Raw genomic sequence first — 26,953 nt, 5'->3', positions numbered from 1 at the left:
CTAATGTTATATATATTTATTTTTCACAACTTTCGATGGTGGTTACATGGCACTGGAGTGTTTATATCCCTCTACAGATGGTGACACCTCAAGTATGGAAGGGGCGCATAGGGTAACCTAATTTAGGGAGGTTAAACTTGAGGAAGGCCATTTGCTCCAATAACCGTGGTGACATTTGAGACCTTTGTGGATTGAGGATGTTCCCTGTAATAGAGAACACTCTCTCACTTTCCACAGAGGTTGGAGGACAGGATTATAGCTGCTAGGTAACCAGGCAGAGAGCAGGCCACAAACTTTTCTAACGATCTCAGTAGGCCAAAGGGTCAGCAGTAGGAGGCAAAGGTGGTTCATACAAGTAGGCTCTGACCATTTCAAGGGCATTGCTCTGTCCCAGACTGCCATTGCTTTGACTTAAGCTTTCAGTCACGTCCCTAAATGGTTTTAGGACTAAAACTAGCTGCCCTATTATTGTCCAGTCCTCACGTTCCAGTGTGGACCCAATACCAATTAACTGGTGCGAAGAAATATTATGAATGGCCCTCTGCTGCTCAAAAATTATTTCTAGAATTTCTAGAGTGGAGTTCCACCGTGTGCTAACATCCTGTCGCACACAATGTGTTGGGAGCTCTGTTTTTTCTTGCTCCTGTGGGAGCACAGTGGGTGGCCACCAGTGTGCAGTCAAAGAGAGCATGTTGGCCACTAGGTGCAGTCCACAAATCAGTGGTGAAATGTACTCTCTGACAATCAGCCGTAGCCAGGTTTTCCTTCACCACTACCACGCAGGAATGGTCAAGTGCAGGAACTATGTTTCTGCTGAAAGTTGTACTTGAGGGAGTGACATATTGTGGAGAAAGGGCATGCATAAGCTGTCTAAATGGCTCCCCGTCAATCATCAGAAAAGAAGCTCCTCCTACAGCTATGCAATCAGGCGGGTGATCTTGTTGGCCTGCTGTTTTGACATGCCCCTGGAACTAAAGCCAACAAAATTTTCTACAGTAGGCTGGTGGACACTTCCCTGGGATGATGAGGCACATGATTGTCTGTAGAACCAGCCACTTTGGACTACTTGAATCCTCAATATTCACCGTGCTCTCTTAAGTGTGGTGGAGGAGGTACCACTGGTGTTAGGTGGTGAGAAGGACTGAGCAAGGTCATATACAGTCCCAGTGGCCTTGCTTCCTGCCCTAGCACTTCCTTTTAATCCGCCACAAGTAAAAAAAAATCTAGTGATACAACTGTATCTAGCACAAAAGCAAGGATAGGCCTAGTGCAGGGATAGGCAACCTTCGGCTCTGCAGATGTTTTGGACTACACCTCCCATGATGCTTTGCCAGCATTATGTATGTAAGAGCATTATGGGGGATGTAGTCCACAACATCTGGAGAGCCGAAGGTTGCCTATCCCTGGCCTAGTGCAAAGCAGTCTCACAATAAGAACTTACACTGTGAGTCTTTTATAAGTAAAAAACTAGCGATGGAACACTCATGTTTAAAAGAGCTATAGCCAGCTCTAGCAGTATAGGTTTACAGCGGTATAATCCCCACTTTAAAGGATTGACGGCAATTGTCAACCACGTCCACACTACTTGGATTTAGCAAGGCATTTGATCATAATAGGTTACTCTTCAAACTAAAAGAAATTGGTGTAGATGATTATACTTGTTCTGGGTAGAACATTGGCTTAAGGATAGAGTACAAGGAGTTGTCATTAATGGTAAATGTTCAGGCTGGACAAAAGTGGTAAGTGGTGTCCCTCAGGGTTCTGTTTTGGGACCGCTTCTTTTTAACATATTTATAAATGATCTTGAAATGGGCATTGAAAGCCATGTTTTGGTGTTTGCAGATGACACAAAACTTTGTAAAGTAATAAAATGTGAGCAGGATATTGCTTTGCTGCAGAGGGATTTGGATAGATTGGGGAATTGGGCACTAAATTGGCAGATTAAATTTAACATAGAGAAATGCAAAATTATGCACTTCGGGGTCAAGAGTGCAAAAGCAACTTACACCCTAAATGGTAGTGAATTAGGGAAAACCACACACGAGAAGGATTTGGGAACTGTTATAGACAACAAATTAGGCAGCAATATGCAATGTCAATCTGCAGTTGCTAAGGCCAGCACGGTTTTGTCATGTATAAAAGGGGCATAAATTCTCGGGATGAAAATATAATTTTCCCTCCTTATAGATCACTGGTAAGACCACACCTTGAATATGCTGTGCAATTTTGAGCAACTGTTCTAAAGAAGGATATTATGGCACTAGAAAAAGTGCAGAGACGAGCTACAAAATTGATTAAAGGAATGGAGCATTTTAGTTACGAAGAAAGGTTAAAAAATGTTAAGCTCTTTAGTTTGGAAAATCGTCGCCTCAGAGATGATATGATAACATTATACAAATATATTCGGGGCCAGTACACACCATTATCTGGAAATCTATTCATAAACAGGGCTATACATAGGATATGAGGTCACACATTTAGGCTGGAAGAAAGGAGATTTCATCTAAGGCAAAGAAAAGGTTTTTTTACAGTAAGAGTAATAAGGATATGGAATTTTCTGCCTGAAAAGGTGGTTTTTTTCAGAGTCCATACAGATGTTTAAACTGAAATTGGATAAATACTTGCAAAATCATAACATACAGGGATATAATTTCTAATTAGTGGGGTAATAGCTGCTTGATCCAAGGAGACATCTGGATGCTATTTTGGGGTTAAGAAGGAATTTTTTCCTAGTTTGTTGCAAAAAAGTGCTACAGACTAGGTTTTTTGCCTTCTTTTGGATCAACAGCAAAAACATATGTGAGGAAGGCTGAACTTGATGGACACAAGTCTCTTTTCAGCTATGTAACTATGTAACCAAGAGGAAATAAAAGACAGGAGACAAGGGCAGGTGATAGTGCAGATTGTTGGATTCACTCAGATAAAAGTACAACATAACGATGAAGCACTTACATTTAAAGGAGCCATAGCCAGCTCTAGCAGTACGGGCGTACAGCAGTATCATCCCTGCGTTAAAGGATATGCAGCAACTGTCCACCACGTCCACACAATCAGGAAGTAATAAAAAGGCAACAGATAGTGCTCTCAATCAAATAGAATAATCTCCAATAAAAGGAAGTAAAATTATACCAACTCAGTGTTGGTGGTATTATCCCCACCTTGGGATTACTATAGGTATAAAACTTAAAAATAACCACACACTATAGGTGACCATGTTAACCGCTTAACCAAACTACATAAATAAAACAAAAAAGTTTTCAATCTTTAAAGGGAATCTCCAGTGCCAGGAAAACAATCCGTTTTCCTGGCACTGCAGGATTCCTCTCCCTCCCACCCCCCAATCCCCAGTTGCTGAAGGGGTGAAAACCCCTTCAGTGAGTTACCTGAGGCAGCGACATGTCCCACGTCGCTGCCTGCTCCTCCCCCGCCGCTCCACCTTCTGCCTACGTCGGCCGGTGGGCGAGACTGATCCCGCCCACCGGCCGAGGAGACCTAATGCGCATGCGCGGCAATGCCACGCATGCGCATTAGCGCACCCCATAGGAAAGCCTTGAAAGTGATTTTCAATGCTTTCCTATGGGGAATTGAGCGACGCTGGAGGTCCTCACACAGCGTGAGGACGTCCAGCGACGCTCTAGCACAGAAAACCTGTGCTATAGAGCAGGAAGTTCCCTGCAAGGTAATTATTGCAGTTTAAAAAAAACTGCAATCATTACACTTGCAGGGTTAAGGGTAGTGGGAGTTGGCACCCAGACCACTCCATTGGGCATAAGTGGTCTGGGTGCCTACAGTGTCCCTTTAAGTTTGGATTCCATCAATATTTATAATTCCAATATTGTTTAATGGGTAAGGCAGTGACTGAGTGACAGGCAACAGAGGCTTGTAGTCAATGGAGTATATTCGAAGCATGGGCTTGCCACCAGTGGGGTACCTTAGGGATCTGTACTTGGACCCATTCTCTTTAATATTTTTATTAGTGATATTGCAGAAGGTCTTGATGGTAAGCTATGTTTTTTTGCTGATGATACTAAGATATGTAACAGGGTTGATGTTCCAGGAGGGATAAGCCAAATGGCAAATGATTTATGTAAACTAGAAATATGGTCAGAGTTGTGGCAACTGACATTTAATGTGGATATGTGCAAGATAATGCATCTTGGATGTAAAAACCCAAGGGCAGAGTACAGAATATTTGATAATCCATCTGAGGAAAGGGATTTAGGAGTGATGATTTTTGATGACTTAAAGGACCACTCTAGTGCCAGGAAAGCACTCTCGTTTTACTGGCACTAGAGTGCTCTGAGGGTGCCCCCACCCTCAGGGACCCCCTCCCGCCCGGCTCTGGAAAGGGGAAAAGGGTTAAAACGTACCTTTTTCCAGCGCTGGGCGGGGAGCTCTCCTCCTCCTCTGCGCCTCCGTTCCACCCGTCGGCTGAATGCGCACGCGCGGCAAGAGCTGCGCGCGCATTCAGCCGGTCGCATAGGAAAGCATTTACAATGCTTTCCTATGGACGCTTGCGTGCTCTCACTGTGATTTTCACAGTGAGAATCACGCAAGCGCCTCTAGCGGCTGTCAGTGAGACAGCCACTAGAGGAAATAGGGGAAGGCTTAACTAATTGATAAACATAGCAGTTTCTCTGAAACTGCTATGTTTATAAAAAAATTAGTTAACCCTAGCTGGACCTGGCACCCAGACCACTTCATTAAGCTGAAGTGGTCTGGGTGCCTAGAGTGGTCCTTTAAATGGAAGCAGGCAATGTAAGAGCAGCTGGAAATGCTAGCAGAATGCTTGGTTGGATAGGGAGAGGTATTAGCAGTAGAAAGAGAGAAGTGCTCATGCCTTTGCACAGAACACTGGTGAGACCTCACTTGGAGTATTGTACGCAGTACTGTGGACCATATCTTCAAAAGGATATTGATACTTTAGAGAGAGAGTTCAGAGAAGGGCTACTAAACTGGTTTGTGGATTGCAGGATAAAACTTACCAGGAAAGGTTAAAGGAACTTAACATGTATCCCAACTCAGGGCCCCTCAACTCATCTGCTCACACTAAAATAACCAGAAACCATGCAAACCTCCTCCAAATACCCTGCAGTTTATCCTCCTCTACCAAAATTCAGTGTGCACTCTGGAACGCTGGCTCCATTTGTAGTAATATCAAATCTACAGCTATACATGACCTCATCATCTCTAACTCACTCACAACACTGGCACTCACTGAGACCTGGCTGTCCCCATCCGATACCGCTACTCCTGCTTCTTTATGTTTCGGTGGTCTACAGTTCTCCCATACTCCCAGACTCGACTGTAAAGGAGGTGGTGTAGGCATCCTTCTGTCCCCTCAATGTACCTTTCAACCTATCCTCCCTGCCCCTGTCCTATCCTTTACTTCATTTGAAGTTCACACTGTATGCCTTTTTAAGCCCACTCCTTTAAGAATTGCCATCATCTATCGCCCCCCCGGTCACCCTAAACTATTTTTTGAACACTTTTCCTCCTGGTTACCCCACTTTCTTTCCTCTAGCACTCCCTCTCTCATACTTGGGGACTTCAATATCCCTATCAACAAGCTCAACTGCCCTGATGCCTCCAGTCTGCTCTCTGTAACCTCCTCCTTTGGACTCACACAGATTTCTACCTCAGCAACTCACACCACAGGAAAAACTCTTGACCTCATCTTCACCAATCTCTGTACCACCACTGTTCCATTTCCTTTGTCTGACCACCATCTGCTAACATTTAACATCTGCATACCCCATACCAAAATTTCACCACCATCAACTCTCCAACCTCGCAGAAACCTCAACTCCCTCGATCTCCAGCACTTCTCCACCAAACTCCAAACACTCCTTTTACCCATCTCAAATCTCAACTGCCCTAACTCTGCAACCTCACTCTACAACTCCACTCTCTCCTCTCAACTTGACATCATGGCACCTCCTACAGTTAAACACAGCAAGCACCCCCAATTACAACCCTGGCACACCAAGCTGACCCGTTACCTCCAAAAACAGCTGAACGCTGCTGGAGAAAGTCTCACTTTGCATCTGACTTTGTCCACTATAAATTTATGCTGCACTCCTACAGCATGGCTCTTTCCTCTGCAAAAGTAAACTACTTCAACACCCTCATAAGCACACTGTCCCATCAACCCAAACACCTGTTTCACACTTTTGATGCTCTTCTTCGCCCTGTGACTCCCCCTCATTCCACCACCTTGTCCACCACAAACTTCGCATCTCATTTCACTGAGAAGATCTCTACAATCAGGAAAGAGATCTCTAATCTCTCTCCTACCCCTATCAATACATCACCCAACCCCACTCCCCCTGCCATCCTATGCTCATTTGCACCTGCTACAGCACAAGAGGTTTCTGCTCTGCTCCTGTCCTCCCGCCCCACCACCTGCTCCCTCGATCCTATTCCCTCGCATCTCATCCGCACTTTGTCTCCCTCTCTTGCTCTTCCTCTCGCTAACATTTTCAATCTCTCCATTTCCTCTGGCACATTTCCCTAACCCTTCAAACATGCAACATAACCCCGATTCTGAAAAAGCCCAACCTTGATCCCAACTCCCCATCCAACTACCGCCCTATCTCGCTACTGCCATTTGCCTCCAAGATCCTCGAGAGAGTTGTGTACGCCAGATTGACAGACTTTCTCGAATCCAACTCTCTGCTTGACCCCCTTCAGTCTGGATTCCGCGCTGGTCACTCAGTCGAAACTGCTGTGACCAAAGTATCCAACGACTTAATTGCTGCTAAATCTCGCAGCCAATACTCTATCCTAATCCTCCTTGATCTTTCTGCCGCCTTTGACTCTGTTGATCATCAACAGCTTCTTCACATTCTTCGTAACTTTGGTCTACGGGATACTGCTCTGTCCTGGAGCTCCTCCTACCTCCCCCAGCGCTCTTTCAGTGTTTCTTTCTCTGGCTCTGCCTCTTCTCCCCAACCCCTCTCTGTCAGCGTCCCCCAAGGTTCTGTCCTTGGCCCCCTGCTTTTCTCTATCTAAACTCATTAGCTCCTTTGGCTTCCTATATCATTTATATGTAGCTGACACACTAATCTACTTGTCCTCCCCTGATCTCTCTCCACCCACCTTGACTCGTGTTTCTGACTGCGTCTCTGCCATTTCCAACTGGATGGCTGCTCACTTCCTTAAACTCAACCTGTCCAAAACAGAACTTCTAGTTTTTCCTCCCTCAAGTGCTGCTACTCCTGTGTCTGTCTCCATCCAAGTCAACGGCGCTACTATCACCTCTACCTCGCAGGCTCGCTGCCTAGGGGTTCTTTTTGATTCTGACCTCTCTTTTACTCCTCATGTCCAATCGATAGCCAAATCATGTCGCTTCCAACTCAAGAACATAGCACGCATCTGCCCATATCTAACGCCGGACGCGGCTAAGGTACTGGTTCATGCTGTTGTTCTCTCTCGCCTTGACTATTGCAATCCCCTTCTCACCGGTCTTACATGTTCCCAGCTTGCACCGCTGCAATCTATAATGAATGCGGCTGCGAGACTTATTTTCCTGTCCGGTCGCACCTCCCACGCCTCCACGCTCTGTCAGTCCCTGCATTGGCTTCCAGTTAGATATAGGGCCCAATTCAAAATTCTGGCGCTTGCTTACAAATCCCTACATAATGCTGCTCCAACATACCTATCCTCCCTCATACACAAGTATGTCCCGTCGAGACCCCTGCGCTCAGCCCAAGACCTTCGCTTATCCTCTGCCCGGATCCCCACCTCTGATGCTCACCTTTAACCCCTTAAGGATACAACTTCAGAAATAAAAGGGAATCATGACGGAATATTTCCGTCATGTGTCCTTAAGGGGTTGAGACTTCTCCAGGGCTGCACCTCTTCTGTGGAACTCCCTTCCCTCCTCAATCAGACTTTCACCCAGCCTCCACTCCTTCAAAAATTCTTTGAAAACTCATTTCTTCATTAAAGCGTATCAATTAAACTGTCAGCAGGCTTCTCATCCCCCACCCCATGACTCCTTTCCTGCAACTGTCAAAAATGACCTACCAAGCACTCAATAAACCCTTCTCTAACAAACTATTTAATTCCCCTACTTTAACCCTTTGTGTCACTACACCCCACTCCCTCTAGCATGTAACCTCATCGAGTAGGGCCCTCAACCCCCTCTGTTCCTGTACGTCCAGTGGTCTGATCTCAATTAAGTGTTAGTCCACCCATTGTACAGCGCTACGGAATTTGTTGGCGCTATATAAATAATAAAATAATAATAATGTATAGCTTGGAGGAAAGATGAGACACGGGGATATGATAAAAACATTTAAATACATAAAGGGAATAAACACAGTAAAGGAGGAGACTATATTTAAAAGAAGGAGAACTACAACAACAAGAGGACATAGTCTTAAATTAGAGGGGCAAAGGTTTAAAAATAATATCAGGAAGTATTGAGAGGGTAGTGGATGCATGGCATAGCCTTGCAGCTGAAGTGGTAGAGGTTAACACAGTGAGGGAGTTTAAGCACGCGTGGGATAGGCATAAGGTTATCCTAGACTTAAGATAAGGCCAGGGACTAACTAAAAGTATTTTGAAATATTGGGCAGACTAGATGCGCCGAATGGTTCTTATCTGCCATCACATTCTATGTTTCTTTGATTTCTGTAAAAGGGCCAATATGTGAGCTGGGGGTTAGGGGAAACCACAACTTGTACACTTTTCCTCCCCCCAAGAATTTGTCCATTTACAATGTGGACAGATCCAATATTCTTTCTGACTAGTGGTAGTAGAACCAAGAGATGCCTGATTTTGGGATATCGCCTGGTCTTTAGGGACCAAAGGAGTCCCTGCCTTACCCGGGTAAGGGGGTGGGTTCACAAGATTTTTCCCAGGATCTTGCCTACTCTGGGACCCTAGAGGTCCAAAACATAATATGGTATACCTTTTCTGGGAGTTTCTCTTCAACCACATTTAGTTAATTCAACTGCAGCATCATGCCATTTTTGGGCGACTTCTACTAAGTCATTATGTTCTAACCTTCCTCTGTAACTTGCCATAAATTCCCTCCATATATGTGGGTCTAGAGTGCCATCTGAGGGCATGCCAGCTTTCTTAAGTAACTTTTCAATTTTCTTATTAGCTTAATGTCCTTTGTGATGCTTGACTATAGGCAAAGCTGTAAATTTGCTCTGAGAGCTACCCAACTTGTAAGGGTTAATTACTTCTTTACACAAGACAAACTGTACAGAACAGTGTATAAGACACTTAGGACCACTGCAGTGGAATTTTCACAGTCTTGTCTTCGTTATTCTAAACACAGATCAGAAAATCTGCCTTGGACGATTCTAACTCGAATTGTAAAACAAATGACAAGGCAACCAATAAAAATAACTTAAAACCTACAGATATATTCCAGTATCTCAATATTCCTTTAACCCCTTAAGGACACATGACATGTGTGACATGTCATGATTCCCTTTTATTCCAGAAGTTTGGTCCTTAAGGGGTTAAAGGACCACTCTAGTGCCAGGAAAACATACTAGTTTTCCTGGCACTAGAGTGCCCTGAGGGTGCCCCCACCCTCAGGGACCCCCTCCCGCCCGGCTCTGGAAAGGGGAAAGTGTTTAAAACTTACCTTTTCCAGCGGTGGGCGGGGAGCTCTCCTCCTCCGATCCTCCTCTTCTCCTCCCCGTCGGCTGAATGCGCACGCGCGGCAAGAGCTGCGCGCGCATTCAGCCGGTCACATAGGAAAGCATTCATAATGCTTTCCTATGGACGCTTGCGTGCTCTCACTGTGATTTTCACAGTGAGAATCACGCAAGCGCCTCTAGCGGCTGTACATGAGACAGCCACTAGAGGAAATAGGGGAAGGCTTAACCGATTCACAAACATAGCAGTTTCTCTGAAACTGCTATGTTTATGAAAAAATGGGTTAACCCTAGCTGGACCTGGCACCCAGACCACTTCATTAAGCCGAAGTGGTCTGGGTGCCTAGAGTGGTCCTTTAACAAGACATAACAACATCCACCTGTTATAATATAACCCTTAAAACAGTTCTTTGGATCTGACTTTTTTTAAGTTGTTCCTTTCCCAGACAGACCAGTAGGACGTGGATCTAAGAGCAAAATTAATATAGGTAGAAAAAAAGTTTTCCTTACCTTGCTGCAGCTGATTTCGCGGTCAGAGGGAAGTCCACCTGTAAGCTAGTGTCCAAGTCTTTCGACCGTCAGATCCCAGGGTCACGGCACCAATTGATATAAATTCAATTTGATCTTTGTTATATTCATGGGAACTCAAATTGTATCAGGTGCACTTGGAGAAGCGTGAATTAGACACCAGACGTGTGTTGGTTATCAAAATAAGCCTCTGAACTTAATTTTATCAGTTTGTGCTTTTATACATTAAAAAGTAAGTGCTTACGTGCAAATACTCATAGAACAGTAGTAGGAAGGGAGTAAAAGGGTAAGGGAATACAGATAAGACATAGGGATGAATGTCATGTACATATAACAGATAAGTTCCGTGAAAGAGAAGGAACAGACTGATTAACAAGAGACAGCTCAGGTGCTCCCGGAACTAGACATATATGGTCTTTAGTGTTGTTTTAAGCATTAAGCATTTTCTGAGTCCAAGTTAGACAATTTTAATAAAGACTAATCTGACACCTATAAGTTTGAACCTGTCACGACTAGTAATGTGGTCCAGCACGCAGAAACTATGTAAACATATACATAAGTAAGAAAAGGAAAATAACAGGATAGAGCGTAAACCGGACCTTAGAATGGCCGGACTAATACGCTAGAGACAGAGAATGGTCAAAGGGAAAGCCGAGGTCAAGGAAGCCAGAAAATACTCAATACCGATAAAACAAGCCAAGTCAGGGAAACCAGAGATCAGAATAACCAGGGAAACGCCAAGGATCAGGATACCAGGAAATCAGAAACCCGAGAATAGCACTTTCAGGAAACCAGGAAACTGAAACCACGACATGGCAAAGTACTGGGGTGAATTAGGGGTTTAAATACCCCTCTCTAAGCTATGATTGGTCAGAGGGCGACCTCTGACCCCAGAACGTGCGTGTGCGTTGACGTCGTGACGTCACGCACACGTTAGTATAATTCTCGGGGGCGGGGCTATCCATAGACGCGACCACGTGGTCGGCGCCATATTGGATTCGGGCGTGATGCCCGGAAGAACTACGTGCGCGGTTCCCCGCTCGCCGACGAGCAGGTAAGCTCGTGTAGTCAGTGCGGTCGTGCCGGTCGGGCACGGCCGTGAGGCTCGGCGGGCCGGTGACCGCAACAGTACCCCCCACTCGAAGACCGCGCACCGGGCGGGAAGGACCCGGCTTAAGAGGAAAGCGGTTGTGAAATGACCGGATAAGACGGGGCACATGGACCCGGTCAGCAGGAACCCAACAACGTTCCTCGGGACCATAACCCTTCCAGTCAACGAGATAGGACAAGACACCTCTGGATAATTTGGAGTCCATGATAGAACGGACTTCATATTCTTCTTGATCACCCACTACCAAGGGCGGAGGAGGAGTGGATAACCTGGTGTAACGATTGCAAGTAAGGGGCTTGAGCAGAGACACATGGAAAGTATTCGCAATTCTCATATGAGCCGGTAGTGCCAAAGAATAGGTCACTGGATTAATACGTTGGGTAACTCGAAAAGGACCTATGTACCGAGGGGCAAATTTCATGGACGGGACCTTAAGTTTGATATGTTTTGTGGAGAGCCACACCCTGTCACCTCGAAGATATACAGGATTAGCGCCCCGTTTTTTGTCAGCTTGGGCCTTTGCTCGTAATGAAGCTTTTTGCAGAGCTGAATGGACGGAATCCCAGGTATCATGAATTGATTGAATCCCAGGTATCATGATTGAATGGGTGTTTAAGGCAGGAATTTCCGTGTCTGAGAATTCAGAAGGAAAAACAGTGGGGTGATAACCCTGATTTACAAAGAATGGACTATGATTAGAAGATTCGTGAGTGGCGTTGTTCCTGGCGAACTCAGCCATGGGTAAGAGCTCACACCAGTTAGACTGATTGGCATTTATAAAGCAACGTAAATAGGCTTCTAAAGACTGATTCGCCCTCTCTGCTGCTCCATTTGTTTGAGGGTGATACGCCGACGAAAAGGAGAGTTCGATGCCCAATTGCTTACAAAAGGAACGCCAAAACCTAGAAACAAACTGGGTACCTCTGTCAGATACTATGTTTTTGGGTACACCATGCAACCGAAAGATCTCTTTCAAGAATATTTGAACTAGATCTTGAGCAGATGGTAATTTTTTAAGGGGGACAAAATGTGCCATCTTTGTGAATCTATCGATAACCATAAGGACTGTATTAAACCCGTGACATGTCCCAACATATTCTTTGATATCGTTTCTAAGAGCAGGCCACCAAAACCTCCGGGAGATGGCAGAGAGAGTTTTATGGACTCCAGGATGGCCTGCTGTGAGGTTGTCATGGAACAAATCTAGTACCTTCTTTCGAAACTGAGGTGACACATACAGTTTGTCCAGAGGTTTTCCCACAGGTGCCTGAGTTTGATCTGCTATTATGGCACAGAAGAGTGGAGAAGACACTTCGGAAACTGTAGTGGCAATGAGGCATTCAGGAGGTATAATAGGATATATCACCTGTTCCGGAACTTCATCTGTCTCAAACTGCCTAGAAAGTGCATCTGCCTTGGTGTTTTTAGTACCAGGCCTGTACGTAATTATGAAATTGAATCGGGAGAGGAACAATGACCATCTAGCCTGACGAGAGGACAGTCTCTTAGCGTCCCCAATATAAGCCAAATTCTTATGATCAGTAAAGATCAAAAGTGGCTCTTTGGAACCTTCCAAGAGATGCCTCCATTCCTTAAGGGCAAGTACAATGGCCAAAAGTTCCCTATTCCCTATGTCATAATTCTTCTCTGCAGGTGTGAGTTTGCGAGAGTAAAATCCACAGGGATGTAAAGGTGTATCCGGACTTTCTCTTTGAGACAGAATGGCTCCAACTCCTGTCTCTGATGCATCCACCTCTAGGATAAATGGTTTGGTTGGATCAGGATGGGTCAGGACAGGTGCTGAGGAAAATAAAGATTTTAACAGTTCAAATGCCTCTCTTGCTTCTTTGGGCCAAGATATACAATTAGCTCCTTTTTTGGTTAAATTGGTTATAGGGGAAATCACGGAGGAAAATCCCTTTATGAATTTGCAGTAGTAATTCGCAAAACCTATAAAGCGTTGAGTGGCTTTAAGGCCCTTGGGTAATGGCCACTGTAAGACTGCCTCCAGTTTGCGGGGATCCATCTGGAAACCAGACGGAGATATAACGTATCCAAGGAATTGTATCTCTGTTTGGTCAAACTGGCATTTCTCCAGTTTACAGTAAAGGCCGTTCTGTAACAGGGTTTTCAGTACAATTCTCACATGTTCGTGATGAGTCTCTAGGTCTGGGGAATAGATGAGAATGTCGTCCAAGTACACTAGAACGAACATGTGAAGGTACTCTCTTAGGACATCGTTAATAAAATCCTGGAATACCGCTGGAGCGTTACATAATCCAAACGGCATAACCAGGTATTCGTAATGTCCCATTCTGGTGTTAAATGCGGTCATCCATTCGTGACCGTCCTTAATCCTGACTAGATTGTATGCACTTCGGAGATCGAGCTTGGTAAAGACTCGAGCTCCCTTCAATCTGTCAAACAGCTCTGATATAAGGGAAATAGGGTAGGCATTTTTTATGGTAATCCTATTCAAACCCCTATAATCAATACAGGGGCGTAGGTCTCCTTCTTTTTTAGAGACAAAGAAGAATCCAGCCCCGGCTGGTGAGGAGGACCTACGGATATGACCCTTTCTGAGAGCATCCTTAATATATTCCTCTAAACAAAGATTTTCCTGGGGGGACAAGGCATAGACTCCTCCCTTGGGAGGCATAGTCCCTGGTAATAAGTTTATGGTACAGTCATAAGGTCTATGAGGAGGTAACCCTTCTGACTGGACCTTGTTAAATACCTCTTTCAAATCCATATACTGCGGTGGAATTTGTGTGGTCAAGGGAGGTGCAACAGGAACATTAATGGTACCAATAGGTTGTGGGATTTGCTTAAAGCAAACACCTTTGCATCTCTCACCCCAACTCACAATCTCTCCTTCAATCCAATCCAAACGTGGATTGTGTTTCAGGAGCCAAGGGAAACCGAGTATTATCGGAACTGTAGGTGAAGATATGATTTGAAAGGTCATTTCTTCAGAGTGGAGAATACCCACTGAAACAGTGATTGGCAGAGTTTCGTGTGTGATGAAAGGCTGGGTAAGAGGCCTTCCATCAATGGCCTCGACTGCTATAGGTTTCTCTTTATGTCTTAAGGGCAGGAGATGTTTTACAGAGAATTCTTTGTCTAGGAAATTCTCCGCTGCCCCAGAGTCAATCATAGCCTCACACTGAACAGTAGTGTTCTTGAAAGATAAGGTTACTTTGACAAGGAAACGGTTCTTAGTCAATTTAGGGGACATATACATCACACCTAAGGTCGGTCCCCGTACGTGCCTTAGGTGTGCAAGTTTTCCGGCCGAACCGGGCATGACGATCTTAGATGTCCCTTCTTGCCACAATACATACATAACCCCTCGTTACGTCTGTGTTGTCTCTCTTCCTCAGTGAGTTTAGCGCTACCCAATTGCATGGGTTCAGGTTCTGGAAGAGGTGTTTGGCTACTCACCACTGGGTTAGAGAAACGAGGAGCTATGGACAAATTAGAACGTCTGTTACGTTGTTTGTTTTTCTCTCTCTATCTGAGCCGGTTATCAATGTCTATCATGTAGGCAATAAACTCATTAAGATTAACCGGAAGGTCTCTAGCTGCAGTCTCATCTTGTATACTCTCAGCTAGACCTTCAGAGAAAGCAGCCACCAGACCACTATTGGTCCAATCAACCTCAGACGCTAATGTCCTGAACTCTATTGCATAATCGGCTACAGAACGACTGCCTTGCTTGATTCTCATAAGGGCTTTGGCAGCGTTCTTCTCCCTGCCTTTAGGTTCAAACGTAGCCTTAAAGGCCGTAAGAAAGATACTGTAATCACGGGCTACTGCGTCACCACTTTCCCATAAGGGGTTAGCCCAGGTAAAGGCTTTTCCAGTTAATTGGTTCATCAGATAGCCTATTTTAGATCTATCTGTTGGGAATGAACCTGGGGAGGCCTCAAAGTGGTATTCAATTTGGTTTAAAAAACCTCTGAATTCCTTAGAATCACCTCCATAGCGAGGGGGCGGTGACAAGGTTATGGACGGTGGTTTATGTGGTACGGGAACCACTACAGGTGGCGGAACCACAGGTGGTACAGGAGGGACCTCTAAATAGGCAGTCCTCTGGAGCAAGGTCTGAAATGCCTGGGCAAATTGGTCTAACCTGTGGTCCATATCCTCCACCCTATTTTCACAGGCGATCATATGTTTGCATAGTTCTGCAGGATCCATGGCCATGTCGGAATGTCACGACTAGTAATGTGGTCCAGCACGCAGAAACTATGTAAACATATACATAAGTAAGAAAAGGAAAATAACAGGATAGAGTGTAAACCTCACCTTAGAATGGCCGGACTAATACGCTAGAGACAGAGAATGGTCAAAGGGAAAGCCGAGGTCAAGGAAGCCAGAAAATACTCAATACCGATAAAACAAGCCAAGTCAGGGAAACCAGAGATCAGAATAACCAGGGAAACGCCAAGGATCAGGATACCAGGAAATCAGAAACACGAGAATAGCACTTTCAGGAAACCAGGAAACTGAAACCACGACATGGCAAAGTACTGGGGTGAATTAGGGGTTTAAATACCCCTCTCTAAGCTATGATTGGTCAGAGGGAGACCTCTGACCCCAGAACGTGCGTGTGCGTTGACGTTGTGACGTCACGCACACGTTAGTTTAATTCTCGGGGGCGGGGCTATCCATAGACGCGACCACGTGGTTGGCGCCATATTTGATTCGGGCGTGATGCCCGGAAGAACTACGTGCGCGGTTCCCGGCTCGCCGACGAGCAGGTAAGCTCGTGTAGTCAGTGCGGTCGTGCCGGTCGGGCACGGCCGTGAGGCTCGGCGGGCCGGTGACCGCAACAGAACCTTGGAATCAAGGTAAATTCTTTCACACTATACCTACAGTTTAGTAAAGGGTTAATTGATCCTCCTGACAGCCATGCTTTAGATTTTGATTTATGTTCTTCCAAAGCTAAAATCAAAGATTCCATCTAGTGCTATGTTATGGCTTAGCTGTATTTTTATGTTTATGTTATTTTAAGTGATTTCCCTATCCACATTTGTTTGCAGGGCACTTGTCCTACTCTTAGCCCCATTTAATTAACCAGCACTAGGGTTTTAAATGGTTAACCTCTGAAGACATGAGGGAGTCTAACAGCTGGGAGAGAGGAGGCAGTTAAGCCGGAGACTCTGAGAAAAAGGTACTGTGTGAAACCTGCTTAACCCCTTAAGACCGCAGGACGTACCATGCCGTCCTTAATTGGCCGGCTCTAAACGCCGCAGGACGGCATGGAACGTCCTGGGCGGTCTTACCCCCCACGTGGCCGGCGGCACATGGCCGCTGCAGATCGCGGTCGGGGGGCATGCCTGGCCCCCCAGGCAGCCCCCCTGTGCCTGGGGACCGCGGTCTGCAGCTTCCGATCACAGTGACAGGCTGTCACTGCGATCGGTATTTACCATGTGTCAGCCGATTTTAAAATCGGCTGACACATGGAGCCGTGGCATTTTCACTCTGCAGATCGCGGTCGGGGGACATGCCTGGCCCCCCAGGCAGTCCCCCTGCGGTCAGTGACCGTGATCTGCAGAGTATGATCGCAGGGAGAGGCTGTCTCTGCGATCTGAATGCAGAGACAGCCTCTCCCTGCGATCTGATCGCAGTGACAGCCTGTCACTGCGATCAGAGGTTACTATGTGTCAGCCTATTGGCTGACCCATAGTAACTGCAGGCAGGATCCCCCTGCAGATCGCGGTGGGGGGCATGCCTGGCCACCCAGGCACTGCCCCTGTGGCCAATTACCGCGATCTGCAGGAGGTGATCACCAGGGGAGGGCTGGCAGCCTTAGTCCTGGGGGGCAAAACCAGTCAAGTGGCCCATTGCGCCACCAAATCAGTTCACCATCCATGCCCACCTTTTTCTGGTTTTATAACGGATATTGATGTTATGCTAATCAGTAGCTCTTTGCCATACCCGCTCCTTCACGGCTCTGACTTTCAATGTTGTCAGAGCACAGGCTGAGAATCTCTGAGCCTGTGCTCTGACTCACTAACTGAGCGCCGGAACCACGAGGGAGAGGATATGATCTGACTGAACCTACTGCTGGTGCGCACCAGAGGACCACCAGCGAATCGTTTAAATTAAATATGCTGGTGTACCCAACTTGTGAGCTGTGTTGGCTGCCGGGCGCCTCTGTTGTCATGGCACCCTGCGTGACCGCACAGCTTGCCCACCCCAACGGCTGGCCCTGCTGACACACACTGATGTTACTACTTAGACATCCCTCAATATTAATACAGAGATGAGAGTAAACACCAATAAACTGTGGAAACAGAGCTGATCCCCCCAAATTTATAAAGGTTTGCTTAGAGGATTTATTCAAGATTAAATCATGCCTCCTCCTCTCTCCCCCATGCGCTGCTCTGTAGGCTGGGAGGAAGTGAAGAGTAATCACAGTCTCCCAGCACAACGCCACCTGTGGCTGCATGGGGAACAGCTGTTTAATGTAATGCTTGCAGGACGGCCAGCTGCCGCAGAACCTCTTTGTTTCCGTCTCTGCAAAGGGCTCCAGGCACTGCTTGTTGTGAGTGTGAGCCACTGTAAATTAGGGGCAGAGGGCACTTGCACTGCGGTCAAGACGGGTCTGGGCAGGAGGAGAGTGCAGTGCAATCAGTGCACTCCCCTCCTGTGGGTCACCAGTAGACTGGTGCACCTGCCCAGGATCAGAGCCGGTGCAAGGATTTTTGCCGCCCTAGACAAAATATAAATTTGCCGCCCCCCCCCATGTGACATCACAATACCCCACCCATATGATCTGCCATATGAACTAACGCCAGTGCTGCACACAGTGTGTGTTTACATTAAGAAGCCTGCAGGGACCAGCTATAGACACCAGAACCACTTCATTAAGCTATAGTGTCCCTTTAATGTGAGGTAAATTATAGATTAATGTCACTAATAATATACTAGATTGCCTACTTACAATTAGATGAGGATGATGATGGGCTGCAGTTTGGCTCCACTGGTCTGGTGTAGAACAGGACCTCTGGAGGCTGTTTGCAACTGTGGTCACAAAATTCAACGTTCTGGGAGAATTGGAAGCAGCTCCATTTTTTGGGGGCCTCTTACACAGCTCAAGGTCTGGGCCCCAGTGCCTGACGGTGAGTATGCCCATAAGGCCCACTCATAAGTCCACTTATATGTTCCACCCACCCATGAGCTCGCTCACAGGGAGTGGAGTGTGTAGGGGATGTGTTATCTAATATGTGTGCTTATGGTATGTAGTGTATAGGGATACCAGTTTGTGCAGGTGATGCAGTGTGTTTGTGTGTAGTGGAAGCAGTGTGTATTTGTGTATAAGGGATGTATTATGTGTTTCTGGTTGTGTGTGAGGGATGCATTGTGTGAATCTGTGTTTGTATGCATAAGGGATGCAAGGTGTGTGTCTGTATGTGTGTGCATTGAGTGTAAGAGATGCATTGTGTTTCTGTGTGTATGTAAGAAAAACAGTGTGTGTGTTTGCATGTGTGTGTAAGGGTTTGCATTGTATGTTTCTGTGTATGTGTGCAAATGATGCATTGTCTTTGTGTGTAAGGGTTGCATTGTGTGTGTGTGTGTGATGGATGCATTGTGTGTTTCTCTGTGTGTAAGGGAAGCATGTTCAGTTTTTGTGTATGTATAGGGATGCATTGTGTGTTTCTGTGTATGTATAGGGATGCATTGTGTGTTTCTGTGTATGTATAGGGGTGCATTGTGTGTTTCTGTGTATGTATAGGGATGCATTGTGTGTGTGTGTGCGTGTAGTGTTAAAGAGCTCCCTGTCTTGCCCCCTGTCCTATAGAGCTGTCCCTTCTGTCCCTTAGAGCTCTCCCCTGCCCCTTAGTGGTCTCTCCTCTCCCCCACCCTCCCCTAGCGGTCTCTTCTCACACTCACCCACCCTCCCTGTGCTCTTCTCATCCCCCCTCCACCCTCTTCTTCTTCTTACCCCCTCCTTCTTCTTCTTACCCCTTCCTTCTTCTTCTTACCCCATTCTTCTTCTTACCCCCCTTCTTCTTACCCCCTTCTTCTTCTTACTCCCCCCTCTTCTTCTTACTCCCCCTTCTTCTTCTTACTCCCCCTTCTTCTTCTTACCCCCCTCTTCTTCTTACCCCCTTCTTCTAATTACTCCCCACTCTTGTTCTTACTCCCCCTCTTCTTACTCCCCCCTCCCCTCTTCTTACTCCCCCCTCTTCTTACTCTCCCCTCCCCTCTTCTTACTCCCCCCTCTTCTTACTCTCCCCCTCCCCTCTTCTTACTCTTCCCCCCTCTTCTTACTCTCCCCCCTCTTCTTACTCTCCCCCCTCCCCTCTTCTTACTCTCCCCCCTCCCCTCTTCTTACTCTCCCCCCCTCTTTTTACTCTCCCCAACTCCCCTCTTCTTACTCTCCCCCCTCCCCTCTTCTTACTCTCCCCCCTCCCCTCTTCTTACTCTCCACCTCCCCTCTTCTTACTCTCCCCCCTCCCCTCTTTTTACTCTCCCCCCTCCCCTCTTTTTACTCTCCCCCTCCCCTCTTTTTACTCTCCCCCCCTCCCCTCTTCTTACTCTCCCCCCTCCCCTCTTCTTACTCTCCCCCCCTCTTCTTACTCTCCCCCCCTCTTCTTACTCTCCCCCCCTCCCCTCTTCTTACTCTCCCCCCCTCTTTTTACTCTCCCCAACTCCCCTCTTCTTACTCTCCCCCCTCCCCTCTTCTTACTCTCCCCCCTCCCCTCTTCTTACTCTCCACCTCCCCTCTTCTTACTCTCCCCCCTCCCCTCTTTTTACTCTCCCCCCCTCCCCTCTTTTTACTCTCCCCCTCCCCTCTTTTTACTCTCCCCCCTCCCCTCTTCTTACTCTCCCCCCCTCTTCTTACTCTCCCCCCCTCTTCTTACTCTCCCCCCCTCCCCTCTTCTTACTCTCCCCCCTCCCCTCTTTTTACTCTCCCCCCCTCTTCTTACTCTCCCCCCCTCCCCTCTTCTTACTCTCCCCCCTCCCCTCTTTTTACTCTCCCCCCTCTTCTTACTCTCCCCCCTCCCCTCTTCTTACTCTCCCCCCCTCCCCTCTTCTTACTCTCTCCCCCCTCTTTTTACTCTCCCCCCTCCCCTCTTTTTACTCTCCCCCCTCCCCTCTTCTTACTCTCCCCCCTCCCCTCTTCTTACTCTCCCCCCTCCCCTCTTCTTACTCCCCCCCTTCCCCTCTTTTTACTCTCCCCCCTCCCCCCCCCCTTCCCCTCTTCTTACTCTCTCCCCCCCTTCTTCTTACCCCCTCCCCTGTAGGTGGCCGAGCTGCACTCCAGTCTGCTGTCCCGGCCGGAGTGATAGGAAGGTGCTCAGTGTGCACCTTCCCATCACTCCGGCCGGGACCGCGGACCGGAGTGTAGCTCGGCCACCTACAGGGGAGGGGAGGGAAAAGCAGCTGCAGCCGTCTGAGCGCTCTTTACAGAGCGCTCGGCGGCTGCAGCATTTAAAGGGCCGGCCCGCCGCGGCCGGTCCTAAAATAATTTCGGGCGGCCTGGGGGGCAATTGCCTCCCTGCCCCCCGGCCCAGCCCGCCCCTGGTGATCACAATGACAGCCAGTCACTGTGATCACTGATCCTGTGTGTCAGCCAGTGATGTAAAATCACTGGCTGACACTGTCTCTGCCCCTCTCCTCCCCTTTTAACCCATTAATGTTAAAAATAAGTGTAGCGGAGAGCTGATATCCCACAGCTATTCTCCACTGACGATCCCAGGAAGGCTCAGGAACAAGGCAATAGTAGATCCATAGGCAGAGTTTCCAGCAGGCAAAGTAACACAGCGATATCCCCACAGCAATCCCAATAACTGGACGACACACAGTTTCAGGAACAGAACTCCTGGCTGGTACATCCAGCCTGCCTTTTATTACAACTGTACACAGACAAGCCACACCCAGGGGGAGGCATAAAACAACCAATGGTATCTTGGGTACAACCCACACATCCCCTCCCCTTAGTGTGACACATAATCCCATTATTGTACAGTTTCAAACATAACTTTTACACCATATTCATAACTTCTATAATATTCATCACATTCGCATAAAAATACATATTCACAATCAATCCATTCAGGGGAATAACATATAAAAAATGGCATGAATCAGACCAGGGGTTCAAAAGTTAGTAAAAGTATCTTTTGTTCCCCCTGGCTGATTGTATTTTAATCTGGCTCAAACAGTAAAAGTAAAACCATCCCCACAATGCATCCTGGCTTCCTCCCTTCTGCCCTGGAGATAATTGGAGAAGGAATCTAATTATCTCCAAAGACAGAGCCAAACTCCATTACCCACATGGCAGACAAAAAGACAGTAAAAGACATAAAATTACATACTGATACATTTAGTACATAAAACACACATTTCTACATATCCCCAGATAGCTTTGATCTGACTGCACATTATTAGATGAATGGCACTCAGATCACACGAATAAGCCTTTCTGCAGGGAAAATAAACAGTTTAACCTGCAGGGCCATAGTCCAAAGGCAAGAGGCGGGCAAGCAGCCCCCTCCAAGGACACGTGGCGAGGTCGGTTTCACCACACTTCTCCCCTTTGCCCCCCAGACTAACAGGGTAGATGAGGGCAATCCATAATACAGGGAGGACAGCCACAATAGGGTTCCGCTACACTGCTCCCCCTTGCCCACAAGCCGGCATACACAGTCTGATCCAACACGGATCGGCTTGGGGATGTCCGGGGCTCACGGATCATTTTTCTAGGTCAGTTTGTCTGGACAACCCGTCAGCATTTCCATTCTGCTTACCCGGTCGGTACTGGATATTAAAGTGAAAGGGCTGCAGCGCCAAACTCCAGCGCAGCAGCCTGGCATTGTCCCCAGCCACCCGGTTCAGCCATACTAACGGGTTGTGATCCGTGAGCAAGGAAAAGGGCTGTCCGTACAGATAGGGCTGCAGTTTCTTTAGGGCCCACACCACAGCCAGGCATTCTTTTTCGATGGCGGCGTAGCTTACTTCTCTAGGTAACAGCTTACGACTGATGTAAGCCACGGGATGTTCTCCGCCATCGGCCCCGACTTGGCTCAGTACTGCTCCCAATCCAAACATAGAAGCGTCTGTGTGAACAAGAAATTGTTTAGTTGGATTGGGAGCTGCCAAGACAGGGGCATTTATCAGTGCATTTTTCAGTTGTTGGAATGCCTGCTCACACTCCGGGGTCCAGTTTACTTGGCGGGGAAGGTTCTTACGGGTCAGGTCTGTGAGGGGTTTGGCCAGGGCGCTATAATTGGGGACAAACTTCCTGTAATACCCTGCGGTCCCTAGAAATGCTAACACCTGGGTCTTAGTCCTAGGGGTGGGCAACTGAGCTACGGCCTCTACTTTGGCAGGTTCGGGCTTCTGTTTACCGCACCCTACTCTATGTCCCAGGTACTGCACCTCAGCCATTCCGATACTACACTTAGCCGGCTTCAGGGTCAAACCAGCTTCCCTTATCCTGTCTAGTACAGCTCCTATATGAGCCAAGTGTTCTTGCCACGTATTGCTAAAGATAGCAATATCGTCCAGGTAGGCACAGGTATAGTCCTGGAATCCATCCAGAAGTCGATCTACCATCCTCTGGAAGGTAGCTGGGGCGTTTTTCATCCCAAATGGCATGACCTTAAACTGATACAAGCCAAATGGGGTGACAAAGGCCGACTTCGGGATGGCGTCTGGGGCCAGGGGGATTTGCCAATATCCTTTACACAAGTCAATAGTGGTGAGGTATTGGCCCCTGGCCATTCTGTCTAGTAACTCGTCTATCCGGGGCATAGGATAGGCGTCTGACACGGTTTTCTCATTTAATCTCCTATAGTCCACGCAGAAGCGAGTCGTACCGTCTCGCTTCGGCACGAGGACTACCGGAGAGGCCCATGGGCTATCTGAGGGCTCTATCACCCCCAGTTGGAGCATCTCATCGATCTCCTTGCGCATGTTTTCTCTCACCGCTTCTGGGATGCGGTAGGGGGTCTGGCGCATGGGTAGTTGCCCTGGGGTCTCGACCCGGTGAGTTGCCAGAGGAGTGTACCCAGGTACATTAGAGAAAGTTTCTTGCTTCTCTCGCAACAGCTGCTGTACCTCGATACGCTCCTGTGGACTCAGCCGGTCTCCCAGTACAACTTCTCCTAAATCTCCAGACAGCTTCCCATCTTCCAGCAGATCTGGAAGGGGAAGGCTGTCACACTCGTCGGAGGTGGGTGCACAAATCGCTGTCACCTCCTCTGAACGTTCCCGGTAGGGCTTTAGCATGTTCACATGGAGCATGCGTCGCCCTCCAGTTCCTGTGCAGGGGCCAATTATGTAAGTGGTGTCACATCTCTGTTCCACAACTCTATAAGGGCCTTGCCATGCGGCCTGCAGCTTATCATGTCGGACAGGTTTTAAAATTAAAACTTTCTGTCCCACCTGGAAGCTACGGTCCCTGGCGCCCCGATCATACCATGTACGCTGACGCGTCTGGGCCGCCTGGAGGTTCTCTCCTACTGTCTTAGTTAGGGCCTCCAGTCGGTCCCGAAGTGCCAACACATAGGGTATGATGGGGGTACCGTCTGCACTCCGGTCTCCCTCCCAATGTTCTCGGATGAGATCTAGGGGTCCTCTTACCCTCCTCCCAAATAATAACTCAAATGGGGAAAATTCCGTTGATTCCTGAGGCACTTCCCTGTAAGCAAAGAGGAGGTGCGGCAGGAATCGCTCCCAGTCCTTATGGGTCTCAGCAAAGGTTCGGAGCATTTGCTTTAAGGTGCCATTGAACCTTTCACAGAGCCCGTTGGTCTGGGGGTGGTATGGGGCACTAATAATGGACTTAACAGAGTTGTTGGGTGATCTCGGCAGTAAACTGAGTACCCTGATCCGAGATGATCTCCCTAGGTAACCCTACCTGGGAGAAGATCTGCATCAGGGCCTCGGCCACTGTCTCAGCATGGATATTTGTCAGGGCCACTGCCTCGGGGTATTGGGTAGCGTAGTCTACCACCGTGAGGATGTACCTCTTGCCGGAACGGCTAGGTTTCTGGAGGGGGCCTATGATATCCACCGCTATTCGGTGCAAGGGTTCCTCAATTATCGGTAGCGGATGCAGTTTTGCTTTCCGCCGGTCTCCCCTCTTCCCCACCCTCTGGCACGTGTCACAGGTATTACAATACTTCCGTACTTCCTGGCTAACTCCCGGCCAAAAGAAATTTTGCGTCAGTCGGTATCTGGTCCGACTAACCCCTAAATGCCCGGATAGCGGAATGTCGTGTGCTATCCGCAGCAATTCGGCTCGGTACCTCTGTGGTACCACTAATTGCCTTAACACAATCGGGTCTGACCCCTCTACTTTCTTGTCGGACTCCCGGTATAACAGCTGTCCCTCCCATACAAATCTTTCCCCCTCTGCCCCAGGGTGATCAGAGGTGACTTTATCTCTATATACTTGCAAGGTAGGGTCAGTTATCACCTCTGCTGCAAATTCGTTAGGGGGGGACCAGGGGACACAGTCTAGGGAAGGGGAAGGTTCTCTTACCTGGACCTCCGGCAGTGTGTTGTAGTCCTGGGTGCGGGCCTGTTGTCGGGTGACCACTGGGTGTGCTTCCTCAGTGATGGTGGGTTGTGGCTCAAAAGCAGATGTGAGCTTTCCCAAATCATTTCCCAGTACCACCTCTGCAGGTAACTGGGGCATCAACCCCACCTCCACCCTCCCTGCCCCCGCTCCCCAATGCAAATGGACGTTGGCAGTGTCCAGCCGGTAGACGGCTCCCCCAGCAACTCTGACGGTTATAGTCCGGTTAGTCTTGGCCTTGTCAGCGACCAAGTGGCTTTTGACCAGGGTTATAGTGGCACCAGAGTCTCGGAGCCCCTGTACTGCTTTTCCCTCCAGGTATACCGTCTGTCTGTGGTGCTGGCGGTTATCGGCATGGGCTTGTAGTGGGTTAGCTTCGTGTAGTACCTCACACTGTTCTATGGTGGTGACAGGAACCGCAGAGCCATAAGCAACTGGTGGCTCCTCCTGGTAGTGATGGGCAGTGGCTCTCGGGGGTGGTGGGGGCCCTGGTCGGATCCATGAGGATCGGTCTCAGAGTTGTGGGCACTCTCTTTTGTAATGCCCCCACTTCTGGCAGTGATGACAGGGCCCAGAGCTAGGTTGGCGGAAACGTGGTTGCACAGCCGGTGGTGGTGGTGGTAGCTGTCGGGGTGGTACAGGGGGGTAGTTTGTTCCCCCAAAGGTTTTCATTGTGACTTTTGGGGCTACCGGTTTCTGTGACCTGCGTGCATCTAGGTACTCATCCGCCTTCCTAGCCGCCTCTGTGAGGGATACAGGGTTGCGGTCTCTTACCCACTCCTGTACATCCGTTGTTACCCCATCATAGAATTGTTCCATGAGCAACATTTGTATCACATCTTCCATGGATCAAGCCTTGCTGGCTTGCACCCAGCCAAGGGCCGCCCGCTGCAACCTACAAGCCCACTCTGCATGTGAGTCTTTATCTGCCTTTTTCAACTCTCGAAACCGCCTTCGGTATGCCTCTGGTGTTATGGCATACCGGGCCAATATAATCTCTTTTACTCGGCTGTAGTTCCGGATCTCCTCATCTGGTACAGTTCTATAAGCTTCTGCTGCCCTCCCAGACAACCGCCCAGCCAAAATAGGTACCCAATCCTCAGTATTGATTTTATGCAAGGCACACAGTCTTTCAAAATCTTGGAGGAAAGCATCTATGTCTTCCTCCGCCTCCACATAGTTTTTAAACGCTTGGTAAGGAATTTTTATCTTACCCTCTGTATTGTTGGTATTTGCTGTGTCCCGTACTGTGGATGGTTGTGGCCTTTGTCGCCACATAAATTCTTGCACCTCGGTCATAGTCCTGGAAATAATGTCAAGCGTTTCTTTTCCTCCATAAAAGGCCAGTCTACATTTCACTTGTCTTTGAAATTCTTCTTGTTCTGACCCATCCGATGTGTTTTGCTGTTCAGGGATTGCCCTGTCCTCGGTTTGGTATTCTGCCATGACTTCTGCAATGAGAGTTGCTTTCTTTTTGTTGCTTGCTGCAATCCCTCTTGCTTCCAGTAAGTCCTTTAGCGTGGATCTTTTAAGCTTAGCATAGTCACTCTCCATCCGTATTCCATTAATCCTTGTTCCCTTGTGAGTCTGGATCCCACCGCTGCCACCAATGTAGCGGAGAGCTGATATCCCACAGCTATTCTCCACTGACGATCCCAGGAAGGCTCAGGAACAAGGCAATAGTAGATCCATAGGCAGAGTTTCCAGCAGGCAAAGTAACACAGCGATATCCCCACAGCAATCCCAATAACTGGACGACACACAGTTTCAGGAACAGAACTCCTGGCTGGTACATCCAGCCTGCCTTTTATTACAACTGTACACAGACAAGCCACACCCAGGGGGAGGCATAAAACAACCAATGGTATCTTGGGTACAACCCACACATCCCCTCCCCTTAGTGTGACACATAATCCCATTATTGTACAGTTTCAAACATAACTTTTACACCATATTCATAACTTCTATAATATTCATCGCATTCGCATAAAAATACATATTCACAATCAATCCATTCAGGGGAATAACATATAAAAAAATGGCATGAATCAGACCAGGGGTTCAAAAGTTAGTAAAAGTATCTTTTGTTCCCCCTGGCTGATTGTATTTTAATCTGGCACAAACAGTAAAAGTAAAACCATC

The sequence above is a fragment of the Pelobates fuscus genome, chromosome 3 (assembly GCF_036172605.1).
Source record: "Pelobates fuscus isolate aPelFus1 chromosome 3, aPelFus1.pri, whole genome shotgun sequence".
Lineage (NCBI taxonomy): Eukaryota > Metazoa > Chordata > Amphibia > Anura > Pelobatidae > Pelobates > Pelobates fuscus.
This window is presented reverse-complemented; position numbering follows the sequence as displayed.